This window comes from Pleurodeles waltl, chromosome 5 (assembly GCF_031143425.1).
Source record: "Pleurodeles waltl isolate 20211129_DDA chromosome 5, aPleWal1.hap1.20221129, whole genome shotgun sequence".
In the NCBI taxonomy this organism is placed as follows: Eukaryota; Metazoa; Chordata; class Amphibia; order Caudata; family Salamandridae; genus Pleurodeles; species Pleurodeles waltl.
This window is the reverse complement of record NC_090444.1, coordinates 1,501,655,461-1,501,669,511: the sequence shown is the minus strand read 5'-3', so window position 1 is coordinate 1,501,669,511 and position 14,051 is coordinate 1,501,655,461.

The following is a 14,051-nucleotide window of genomic DNA, read 5'->3' as shown; positions in this document are numbered from 1 at the left end:
TGCAGTTGTTCTGATTCGAAACGTGACTTGTCCCTCGGTGGTGCTTAATCCATTCTAGGAAGGGACCCCCAGTTCCATGGCATACAAACCGCTACTTATATTGGGACCAGAACCCAGCCTTAATAAAGCCTTGGACAAAACCTGCAAACCTGGCTCCCGATCGTTCCTATAAAGGGATAATTGCTTCAGAGCGAGCAAGCACTCCTTCCAGACCACCTTCGTCACTGCAGCTAACTTAGTAGGTACTCCCCTCTCAAATAGTGCAAAACAGTAGTGTTTTCTTTATTTAGAACCTGAGTGGCTCTAATCAATGGGGTACTAGTCCCCTGGTTTTCCCCCATACTTATCCCGGAGCTGGTGGCATCTGAAACAACTGAAAGCAATACTTGTATTAAAAATGTTCTTTAACCTGAAAGGGCCTGCAATGGGGGATGGATGGGGGAGCAAGGAGGAGGGTACACTGTAATGGCTCAGGACTCAGGAGCTTCAAAGGCAGAATCAGAAGACCGCCATTTTGCGTGCACTGAAACTAAATATGTTGTAGTAAATATGCTGAGCGATTCTGAAAAACTAAAAGCTGGACGCCTTCCTCAATGACAGGATTCACAAGCAAGAGTGTTACTATACAGCCTAAGTAAAGCCCGGCCAAAGACCGCCTGTCCTTCCCAGGTATGTTACCATATAGATACAGGCATTCAGGACGCAGGCTGTCTGTCGCAAAAAGAACAGTTGATGGACGGAATGTAGACCAAATCAAACATTCACCCCAGTCAGAAATCTGGGTTTAATCAATCAGTTTTTTTTTTTTTTTGCTCACCATGCTGTTCCAGTTTGGACCCAACCATATGCAAACCAGTCTTGACCCTGTTCCCCATGGGAACAGTCCAGCCCGAACTGCCAGGCCAAGTCCTCCCTGGACCAGAAACAAGCATCCTGGGACCGGTTTTGGGGTATCACCCCTCTTCTGCCAGGCTAGCTTGAATCTGGTAGCATAGTGAGCACGGGACCCACGTCTGGGCATACCTTTCCCACTCGGGCGACAAATGCAAAAAGAATAGTTGATGGACAGAATGTAGACCAAATTAAACATTCACCCCCAGTCACAGAGCTGGGTTTAATCCATCAGTTTTTTTGTTCACCATGCCGTTCCAGTTTGGACCCAGCCATATGCAAATCAGTCTTGACCCTGTTCCCCTTTGGAACAGTCCAGCCCGAACTGCCTGGCTAAGTCCTCCCTCGACCAGAAACAAGCACCCTGGGACTGGTTTCGGGGTATCACCCCTCTTCAGACAGGCTAGCTTGAATCTGGTGGAATAGTGAGCACGGGACCCACGTCTGGGCATACCCTTCCCACTTTGGGCAACAAATGCAAAAAGAACAGTTGATGGACGGAATGTAGACCAAATCAAACATTTACCCCCAGCCACAGATCTGGGTTTAATCTATCAGTTTTTTTGCTCACCATGCCGTTCCAGATTGGACCCAAGCCATATGCAAATCAGTCTTGACCCTGTTCCCCATGGGAACAGTCCAGCCCGAACTGCCAAGCCAAGTCCTCCCTGGCCCACAAACAAGCATCCTGGGACCGGTTTTGGGGTATCACCCCCTCTTCAGACAGGCAAGCTTGAATCTGGTGGCATAGTGAGCACAGGACCCACGTCTGGGCATACCTTTCCCACTCAGGGCGACAAATGCAAAAAGAACAGTTGATGGATAGAATGTAGACCAAATCAAACATTCACCCCCAGTCACAGATCTGGGTTTAATATATCAGTTTTTTTGCTCACCATGCCGTTCCAGTTTGGACCCAGCCATATGCAAATCAGTCTTGACCCTGTTCCCCTTTGGAACAGTCCAGCCCAAACTGCCAGGCCAAGACCCCCTTGACCAGAAACAAGCATCCTGGGACTGGTTTCGAGGGATCACCCCTCTACAGCCAGGCTAGCTTGAATCTGGTGACAGTGAGCACCGGACCCACGTCTGGGCATACCCTTCCCACTTGGGGTGACAAATGCAAAAAGAACAGTTGATGGATGGAATGTAGACCAAATCAAACATTCACCCCAGTCACAGATCTGGGTTTAATCCATCAGTTTTTTTGCTTACCATGCCGTTCCAGTTTGGACCCAGCCATATGCAAATCAGTCTTGACCCTGTTCCCCATGGGAACAGTCCAGCCCGAACTGCCAGGCCAAGTCCTCCCTGGACCAGAAACAAGCATCCTGGGACCGGTTTCAGGGTATCACCCTTATTCAGCCAGGCTAGCTTGAATCTGGTGGCATAGTGAGCACGGGACTCACGTCTGGGCATACCCTTCCCACTTGGGGTGACAAATGCAAAAAGAACAGTTGATAGACGGAATGTAGACCAAATCAAACATTTACCCCCAGTCACAGATCTGGGTTTAATCTATCAGTTTTTTTGCTCACCAGGCCGTTCCAGTTTGGACCCAAGCCATTTGCAAATCAGTCTTGACCCTGTTCCCCATGGGAACAGTCCAGCCCGAACTGCCAGGCCAAGTCCTCCCTGGACCAGAAACAAGCATCCTGGGACCGGTTTTGGGGTATCACCCCTCTTCAGCCAGGCTAGCTTGAATCTGGTGGAATAGTGAGCACGGGACCCACGTCTGGGCATACCTTTCCCACTCGGGGCGACAAATGCAAAAAGAACAGTTGATGGATAGAATGTAGACCAAATCAGACATTCACCCCCAGTCACAGATCTGTCCCCTGCCAGCCATCTGAAAATACAGATACAGCGAGTCCAGGTCCCTGACACCCTGACCTTCCAGGCACCTTATAATACCGATACAGCGAATCCAGGCACTTGACAGGCTGTCCTCTCCCAGGAACCTTACAGTACAGATACAGTAAATCCGGACACCTGACAGTCTGTCCTTCCCAGGCACAGTACAACAGAGATACAGGAGTTCAGGTCCCAGACAGGCTGTCACTCCCAGGCATCTTTAAAATGCAGGTACATGGAGTATTTATGATGGTGCTACATTCCATGGCAGAGTCAGGGCTTTAAGTGGGATGAAGAAACAGGGGGGGGCTCTCAAAGGGGTGTGGGCTGTATAACGAATGTCGTGGCTTAAAACACATAGGGGGTCATTCTAACTCTGACGGGCGGCGGAGGCCGCCCGCCAGAGTTCCCCCCTCCAGAACACCGCTCCGCGGTCATAAGACCGCTGCAGTGATTCTGGGTTTCCCACTGGGCTGGCGGGCGACCGCCAAAAGGCCGCCCGCCAGCCCAGTGGGAAACACCCTTCCCACGAGGAAGCCGGCTCCGAATGGAGCCGGCGGAGTGGGAAGGTGCGACGGGTGCAGTTGCACCCGTCGCGAATTTCACTGTCTGCAATGCAGACAGTGAAATTCAAAGTGGGGCCCGCTTACGGGGGCCCCTGCAGTGCCCATGCCATTGGCATGGGCACTGCAGGGGCCCCCAGGGGCCCCACGACACCCCATACCGCCATCCTGTTCCTGGCGGTTCGCCCGCCAGGAACAGGATGGCGGTATGGGGTGTCTGCGCAGGCTGGTATTTTGCTGCTTTTTACTGTCGTTCATCCAGATATATAATTCAGCAAATGGCATCGCACCTCAAACAAGCCAGGACTATTTGCCTTGTCAATGGTTGTTAGTTGCAAAAGATAAACAAGTACAACAATAGCTTAATTGTATACAATATTGAAACGGCTTCAGTTCTGAAATGAGTGTGAAATAACCATAACGAGTCTCTTCCAGGTTACATTAGAGGCTGTGAAGAGTAGTACTGCTGCCAAATTAAGATTCTTCTCTCATCCTAAAGATGAGGGCAATAATGGAAAGCCCGACAGGGACATGTCTTAACACCTGCTTTTACGCCTGGCCCACTTGAAGCCCTGGGCAGAATCACCACTTCGACAGTCCCTGTAACCCGAACCCGTGAATGTACCCATTGTATTGGAGGTAACAGATGGGCATTGCTTCCCTGAAGTTCACACATTTGCCTATTCTGCAACCATTAGTGCCGAGCACAAAATAGTGCAGAGCAGAATTTTTATGAATGTTTAGGCCAGAACTGCTCATAGTTTCCAGTATGGATATGTTTAGATTCCACTTGCCTTGTAAAAAAAACGTGTGATCAGAAGTTAACATACTGAGATTTGTACGTGCTTTAATATTCTTTTCTAAAGGACCTGAATTCGAAATGTGTTGGAGAACTATTTCAGTCGGAAAACATCATAGAGCATTATACAGCAAAGCCTGGTTTTGAAGAAAACCACATGCCTTTACAAACGAAGATGTGTTTAGATGACAGGAAGCAGCAGACGCCTGTGATGACAGGCAAACGGTTGGCAGCCAGCAGGTGGCACCCTAAAGAAAACGGAGGGAAGACGAAAACATCTTCTAACGTGGCGTCATCACCATTAAAGGTAACGCACCACAGAAGATTTACATTGTCTTCCTCTGTACCGTATTATATCATTCAAAATCTATTTAATGGTACACACGGTTGAAATACATTTCAATAATTTGGAGCATGTGTGATATGACAATGAAGAAGTGATATTCCAGTCCAGCTATTTCCCACCATCTGCATCACTTGAACAAATCAAATGTATTTTTAATGTCTTTGTTACACCTGTGAAGTCGCCTAGAAATATTTAAATGATAAAAAAAAACATACTTTTCAGTCGAACAATGGTTACTAACTTTAACGAAAGGAAATTACCAAAACAACCACAGGACGCAAGTGTGCACTTTGCAAATATTACAAGGAGTCGCAAATGGTTAAGTGCTGTCCGTCGGTACAACACATACAACGAGAATGAAGCTTGATTTATCTATGACGTCAGCTGAAACCCAAGGCGAAAAACTCCTTTCATCGATATTTACTCATGTAAAATATTGTGTTGTGAATGCTCCCATCCACAGAGTCTTAGTCCCCCTTGAGCTGACCACATAGATTGGACGTGCAAAGGGTGTGGTTATGAGAGGAGAGGTATCAAAGCAGTCTCCTACATAATACAGCCCTTCCTAATTAGGCATTGGCACAGTCAGTAAGTCTGGCCTTGGCAACCTTAATCAATGCTTATTTTTTACAATGCAAGCATAGTTTACAAAAATATAAAGAAGATAAAAAGAAAAACATGGTGCTGTCTAGCCATAGCAACCACCTGCTTGCGAATAAAAATTCAATACAAATTTACCATCGCATATCATTTTAAGAGAAAGATCTAATATGATTTTGTGCTTGTATTGTACAAAATGCAGTGGGATAAAAACACATATTTCACAAGGAACTATTGAAAAATTGAAAATATTGCACAATTCCCTATGCAAAATGGGGTCATATTTAAGAAAAGTGGTGCTGCACAGAGCGCAGTGCCACTTTTCCTACACCCCTTAGCACCTCCCTAACTCCCCCATGTGTGTACCGTATTTAAAATACAGTGCACCATGGCAGTAGTTAGGGGACTAGCGTCTGAATTTTTTATGCTCAGCTGGCGCTTTGCAGGATTAACGCAAAAAATTCTGACGCTAATCCTGCAAAGCACTCAGAGGCCCATTGCAAGTAATGGAAGCATCCTTTTAACACCTGTTCTGTAGGCGTTAAAAGTGGCAAAAAAAATGGTGCAAGTGGTACTTTTGCCATTTTTGTGGACTCCCTAATGGGGGAACGCCCCCTTTGCATACATTATGCCTGGCACAGACATAATGTAGCGCAAAGGGTTACAAAGTGGCACAATGCTTGCATTGCGCCACTTTGTAAATATAGTGTGGCGTTTTTTGGCCTTCTAACACCACATTAGCATCAAAGAATGCCACTAATCTGGCCTTGGAATGGCAGTATGGGCTCTTAAATATGCCCTATGGTTTTCATCATTATAATGGCAAACTCCAAACCAACACGGAGAGCTTTACCATTGTGCCGGGCTGCTAGGAATACATGGCATGGAAGAAAAAATTATGTGGTTATCTAAATTATTCATAAAAAACACAGATTGGCACACATTCTATGGCAATATTCTTTTCCTTCATTTGAGTTAGATACATTTTGTGGAACCTGCAAGTTATGCTAATTATTTGGCAAGTTATGTGGCAAATCTGTAATTCCGTGATAAGCACTGTAGACATTGAATCATAAAAAATCATTAGCCCTCAGCATTTCCAATTGTTTTATAAACAATGTATTTGTTTTTATTTCAGAAATGTTTAATGATTTTTAAAAGATAGAACTTGTTATATAAAGATAGTGTGCGTTCTTGACAGACGTGTGATGCTCATATTGCTTAAAAATAGAGGAGATATATTGTAACATTCCCACATATGATATAATAATGAATAGATCTTCCCATTTAGTGGATATTATTACCTAATTTTGATTAGTATTGTTGGCTCATTGTTGTTTGCCTAATAATATTCAAAAAGAAGCAAAAAGGAGATGACGTGGGGGTCATACAAAGGTAAACAAAACCTAACCATTCCTAATACAATCTATCCCAATGTTATTTGCACTTTGAGTGAAAGAACCTTTTCAGGTTAACTGCCCAAAAATAAAGATATAATTAAAAAAATATACAACTGGTAATATATTGCCATCTCAGGTTCTGGCGACTTTTAGAAGCCAATAGGACCTTCAGACTCATAATTTATGCCACCAGAACCCTTCAATGGCAATATGGGACAGATTACACAGTTACCCTCACTATATCCTGCCTCTCTCTCTCTCTCTCTCTCTCTCTCTCTCTCTCTCTCTCTCTCTCTCTATCTCTCTCTCTCTCTCTGTCTCTCCCTATCTTTCTCTCCATGTCTCTTGGATAGAATTGTGCCTGGAATAGTAAAAGGCTTTTGCCATTTTTCAACATGGCTTTGATTGCACTGGGTAATCATATGCTTAAAGACTTTGAAGCCTAAGTGGCAAAAAGGTTTTATCACTTTTGTAGTTCGTTGTGAATGGTACTGTGCCAATTTCATGCTTAAAAACTCTGCTAGAGAAACAGACCTTTGAAGTGAGCAGGTTTGGAGTGCCAAAGGTTTGTAGACTATTATAATAAAGGAACAGTTCTCCACCTAGAACTTGAGAACTACCCACCCTTTTTGTGTGTGTGTATGTGTGTGTTTTATAAATATATATATATATATATATGTATATGTATATTTATATATCTATTACCTATTAGCGATCTCCAGTCGGTAGGTATAGTTAGGACCTAGTTTCCATAGGAAAGGTGTTTCTTGTTTTGTTAATAACTTTAGTGCGATTTGACTAATCTTCACAAAATTTTCAAAACTTGTTTGCCACTCACTTCAGCTGCTGTCTGGAAAGTTTTGGGGTGATTCGTCAAGCAGGGCAGAGAAAAAGTGTGGGGGGGGTCCAAAAACACGTTTTCACCATGCAATTTCCCATAGAGATTGTAGATAAGATTACAGCCCAAACTGCTGTATGGAATTACACCAGTTCTGGCAGAAAGATACATCTTGGCCCAGAAAGATTGCTTTTTGTAATTTGGTGTAAATCTATTGAGTGTTTTTAAGTAATTAAAAAAAAAGATTTATGTACATACTGAGATACGGAGGGTCCACGGATCAGAAAGATCTCATGCTGAGATCTTATTGGCTGCTACCACTTCAACCAAGAAGTGGTGATAGCCATCTTTGGACTTGGGTCTTGTCTGAGTTGGCAGGGTAGGAATACCCTGACCCCCTTGGTTTGGTGATAGTGTTCCACAGGGATCCTGCCAGTGGTCCAAAAAAAAATTGTCTTTAAATTTCTGCAAATTTGTAGAGGGATTTGTGGTAAAATGTTAAAAAAAATATCCTGCACAGTCTCACATGCTTGTTTCTTTTGCCCCCTGGGTGGGCCAGGTTCTGAGTATGTGTCACTAAATAATTATGGGGGTACATGCGGCCCCCTCCCAAGGCCGATAACAACACCGGGGACCCTATCCCCTGGGCCTGACTGATACTGAGAAGTGGAAGGAGGGGTCATGTGAACCACTTCCCCAGACCAATTTAGGTCCCAGTGACCCCATCACCCGGGGCTGGCCATATTAGTAATGGAGAGGGGGGTCATGTGGCCCCCCTCACCAGGTGATTTTGGCCTTGGGGACCCATCCCTCTGGGCCTGACTGGAATAACAATGGGGAAGGGTAGCACGCAGCCCCCTCCAGGAGCCATTAATGACCGTGCAGGGCAGCTTATGCTTCATCATGGGGTGCCTATCCCTGGAACACAGCAGACTCCCTGCCTGCACAGGCGTGGGCAGAGAAACCTGTAATTGCTCTCGCTTGTCAGGAGCAGTTTCAAAGATCCAGCTGACGGGAGCTTTCAAAATGCTCCCGCCAGCTGGAAGCATACTTCAGATCTGTTTTCCTGCCCGCCGTTATGTGAATTGCAAAGTCCGAAAGGCATGACAAGGTATTCCCACAAACCAAATTTGGTCCAGAAAGCCATTTTCCACTATTTACCCTCCCAGACTCTTACAAGATGGTAAGCCCTGCGCAATCCCAATTTCATGTATATGTGTGAATTTTTAACTTGATCAATAAGGGTTGAGATCAGAGGCAGAGGGTACCTTTTTTTAAATTGTGATCTTATTTAGGGCCCTATACTAAATACAGATCCTAAGTTCCCCCCTTTTTGTACTGACAAAAAATAGTGGTGATGAAGCTGGGGACCTGAAAGGTTGTATAAAGCCTATAACCAGCATTTCATCTACGTATTGGCACAAAGGAGAATTCTTCTTCTCTGTTAAAGTATAAATTTGACTACACAGGATTTGTGAGCCTGTTTGTAGATCTATCTGACAGTCGAAGGGATGGTGCAGTGGCAAAGTAGTGGCATTCCTCTTATCGAAGACGTCTGCAAAATCTCAATTTACTGAGGGTAACTCATGTTCCCCTTTGTCTGCATTCCTCATACTTGTTGCAATACTTGCACCAGGTGGAACCTCCACCCAACAGTGTTTTTTGCAGAATTGGGATTGCAAGGTAACGCTGTGTAACCCAGTTTATTATGGGTTTATGTTTTTGAAGCCATGGGTTGCCTAGCATGACTTTGAATTGGGGCTCACATATCAGATCAAATTGAATGGTTTCACGATGATTAGAGAAAAGGTACATTGTCACCTCACAAGTAGTTTTCATGGCTGGACCAGAAGTCAAGGGGCTACCGTCGATAGTCTTAACTATCTCTGGATTGATTTTAGGCAGAAGCGGAATTCCTAGATTCCCAGCAACTGCAATGTCCATAAAATTTCTGGTGGCCCCTGAATCCACCAGGAGCTGTAGAGAAATTGGATGTCTGAAGAGACCCATTCCACCCGTGCGGATGTACATAAATGGTGGAATTCTCTCTGGGAGCTAGTTTGTGCGAAAAAGTGGGAGACTTCTGGTCTTTCTACACCCGAACAACCAGTCTCCACTGTAGTTGGGTATTTAAGTTTCCCTCAAAAGTTTCGCTTTCAGAGGTCTCGGCCCCTACAGGCAGTTTTTTATGCTTGACCATACAATCCTTCAAAAAGTGATCTTTTTTCCCATAACACAAACACAACTTTAGGTCACGTCTCTGTTGTTGTGCTTCCTTAGTAAGTGGGCCTCTAATGGTACTGATTTGCATCGGTTTGCTTTCGTTTGTGCACTTACTTGTTCTTGTTTCTTATCTCTGATTAGGAACAGCTTACTGTCAGTACGACCTTTGTCACTCCACCTCTCTGATAAACAGTGATCAAGTTTAACCACTAAAACAATTAGCTCTTAACAAGAGTCAGGCGGACTTACCACTTGCGCCAATAGGTCCTTGAGTTAATGTCGCAGCCCTCTATAAAACAAGGACCCCCTCTTTTCTTGCGGCCATTCTGACTCAACCACCAATCTATAATTCAGATATATACATAGGCAAGTCTTCATTCTTCTGCTTTTGATTAAGAAGTGCTGAGTCTACTGATTGCATAAATGTATGCTTGTCAAACATTTTTTTTCATTTCTGCTTTAAAGGCCAGATAGTCATCCAGCTCTACTAAAGGAATGGACCATGAAGCAGCCATACCAGCCAGATACAAGAGGACAAATGCCACCTTAGACTGCTCATTAGGAAAAGAGGCTGGTTGGCATAAAAAATGAAGGTGGCATTGATTTTAAAACATCTAAAAATTTGCAGGATACCCTGCATAACGCTGTGGAGGGGCTAATGGTACTGGGCATGGCATAGTGACCTGGATTACTGGGGCATTACGTGGTAACTGTTCCTGACCAGCCCCGCTAAGAGTGGTTGAAACTTTGCGTTATCTGGGGCTGGCTTTGGTTTGGCTCCAAAAAATGCAGTTTAATAGAAAGAAGGTGGTTGGACTGTTGGCATGGCCTTCCGAGTATCCAATCGTTGTGAGAGCACCTGGGTTTCAAGTATCCTAAAATGTGTGCCAAATCGACGAGGGTGACCTCTTGCCTCTCCGTTGAGTCCAGGTAGGAAATTAAACGTGGGCTTACTGTACTGTCAAGCACTAGCCTGTTCATCACACGGAGACACAATGCTGACCCAAGTTGCTTGTTCCCAACTCCACCTAGATGTTGCATGCCTCCCACTTACTTGTACGTGATCAGCATGGGAACGTTCTCAGGGGAAGGGGATGGATAAGAGAGAGAGAGAAACATGGATGTCGACTGGCAGAATCGGGGTGGCTAGCGGTGGTCTACAAAGAGCAGATATCTCATTTAGTTAAATAACACTTTTCATGTAACCGATACACTAAAACTACTCTTCACCAATTCCCACAACCTAGGTGTACCTGTCAGGGTCCCCTTTCCAGCTTTTGATGTCTCTCCCCTTTCTCTAGGGAGCTTCACAACGTGCAACCAGATACAATGTTTAGCCTTCTATATTATCTACATGTATTCCCACCTTGTTCCCAAGTCAATCTGGCCCCACTGGAAGACTTACCTAAAGTGTTCCAGAAATTCAGTGTACGTCTTGCTTGTTGGGTCTTGATGAGACTTTCTAAAACACAGTCACACTCACAATCATAGACAAATAATAGGCGATAAAGAATGAAAACCATTTCTTAAGTATTTAGATTTGTCAAATATTCAGGGATTAATCAGCGCAGCTTGTTAGTATAGGAAAGAACACAGTTCAGGGTTTTAACTACACTGAACAAATGGTTAATATACAAAAGCTCACTTTCGTATGGAATTGGTGTCATCACTGTTAACATCACAGTGACAACTGAACATGGAAATAACAAACCTTTGATTCACTTTTTGAAACAAGCATGTGCCAAGCACTGAGTGTTCCTTATCATAGGCAATGACTGGCATCACAAGAATGCTACATATCACTCAACTATAACAAACATCTTCATAGCACATGGTTAAAATAACAATTGTCCAACACACACTCAATTCTGTACTGTCATTACAAGCTAACAACAATGAGCGTTATAATTCGGCAGACAGCAAGTATTCAAGTAACCAAGGACACTGATAATATGCCCTTCTAGTGCACGCTGCCCGTCTGAACATCCAGCAATCAACTATCAAAGATAACTGGTAAGAAGCCTTCCAAGCACGTGCAGCGCCTTATGGCATTTTATGATACTAATCTTCTTGATCTCTTTTTTTCTAGGATCAGCATCCACAATGCTGGGCTGTGAAATAGATGATCCAGGAACGAGCACGGAGGAACAGAGAATCCCACTCTGCATCTAAAGACCTCTGACATCAAGCAATCACCTCAAGGTTGGTGTGGCTTTAAAAACCTGCTGCACCTGGCCACACGCAGTTTGAGGCACCTGGCCACACCCAGTCTGAGTCATAAGGCTGCTGTACCTGGCCACACCCAGCCTGAGTCATGAGGATGCCACAAGCTCAAGCAACAAGCTGACACATGCCCCAGATTCCTACACAAGTTCTAAAACAACTATTGGCTCAGGTAAAAATTTCTCAAAGGCAACAACAATCATTGGCCCATGCAAGGGCAGGTGGTTTGCTTAGGGACATAATTTACTAAACACCAGATGTGGTTTCTGGAGCATATTTGGGTTTGCTGGCCCAAATGCAAGGACGTACATCGGAGAAGATTGATCTAAAAAGTGATGCCTGAGTAATTTGCAAAGTTTCTATTACATGAGGTTGTTACTTATTAATTAGGGAGTTTTTCTTATTGAGGGATGAAAAGGTTATTCCATTTGTTTATCTAAGCATAAAGAGAAATTAGGTATAGTAAAAAACAAAGGAAGAATCACAGAGTAGTATTGGTGACTTTGTATGGTTCAGCAATTAAAAGGTATATAGCAGAATGCACTGAATGCTGCAGTGCTGGCAAATCTTTATTTACTCTCCATCCTCTCTTAGTTCCCATTCCATGCCCACATACACCTTGAAAAGCCTAGTGTGTGGATATTTTCACATGAATGTGTTGGCTGATATTTTTTTTCCTAAATGGACTAAAATGTATGTGTGGTGAAGCAAGTAGATTCTGAGGCTGTGAATGGATTTTTGGAAGACGTTTTCCAAAAGAAAGGTCTGTCAAAGTCTATCTTCAGTGATAATGGTACTCAGTCAAGTACTGTGTTTGGAAGATTTATTTTTGAGCAATAGTATTAAACACAAATACACACCTCTTTGTCATCTTGCTGGAAATGGTGCAGTAGACTGTGGTGTTGCCCGCATGGTAGTGAAGAACAAAAAAAAAATGGAAAGTGACTGTGCAGAAAATGATTTGGGTGTACAGTATTACTTCGAAAAGTACTGATTTGAGCCCAAATCTTGAAAGGAAGATAATCCTTCACCGAGGACAATTTAGCCTGGATATCTCCAATTGGATAAATTAAAAGTCTTCTAAAAGTGTGAGAATGAACATCAACATAGTGCAGGACCACTATAAAGCATGCTATGATAGATATGGTTTCAGCAAAGTGAGTGTTAAAATTGGACAATGTGTCCATGTGAAGAACAGAGTAAAACATTGTTAGGGAGGTAGTTGATTCTCTTATTCATTAAAAATTGTTAAGCTGTGTACTAATTCAATCAAGCTGACTAATGGTAACGTTTGGCATCTCAACAAACTGGCTTTATTGTCTAAGGAAGTGTAGGAACCAAGGGCCAGATGTATCAAAATAACCTTTTGTGAATCGCTAAAAGCGAATTTTCAGAAATCGCTATTTCTGATTCGCAAAATGATATGTATCGTATTTGCGATTTGGTAATATCGATTTCTTAAAAATCACAAATGCTATTACCGAATTGCAAATAGCGATACAGCCCCCATTCGCACCTATGAACCTGTAGGCCCATATTTGCAATTTGTTTGCATTTCCCAAATCGCGAATTCCTAACTGGAATTCGCAATTTTGGAAATGCAAAACCCCAGGGTGCTGAGGGCCTAAGGTCCCTTCTGCTGCACCCCAAAAAAATTTTGGGGACATGTAAGGCGCACACATGCCAAAGGGGCATGTGTGTGTTACATGTCAATTTTAAAAATGCATTTTTAATGCATTTTTTAAATTTGCACATAGTTACCACCAAGTTTTACCTGGTGGTAATTGCGAATCCTTAATGCCAAATTCGCATTAAGGAATTGCTTGATACATGTGGTTTAGAAATCGCAAATAAGGATTCCTTATTTGTGATTTCTTATTTAGAGAATCGCAATTTGCAATTCTCTAAATGGGCTCGCAAATTTTAGGAATCGCTATTTTAGCGATTCCTTAAATTTGCGTTGCGAATACCTTTCATAAATACTGAAAGGCATTTTTGCATTCGCAAACGGGCATTCACACTGCTTGCAAATGCAAAAAGGCTTGATACATCTGGCCCCAAGTGTAGTTCTTCTAGGTAGTGACTGGATGATGTGTTTCAGGATGGAACTGCTAACATTCAAAATCAGGGTTTTGATAAGCGATGTGGAGTGGACACATAAGATAAAGATGTATTGAGTGCGTCTGTGGGAGCAGAAGGCTCTCAGCAGGAGATTCAAGTTGGTGACATTGAGACTTCTGCTCCAAACCTAGAGCATGATGGAGGTCAAGAAAGCAATGTAACAAAAGCTAGAAGAGATGCCAAATGTCCCTGT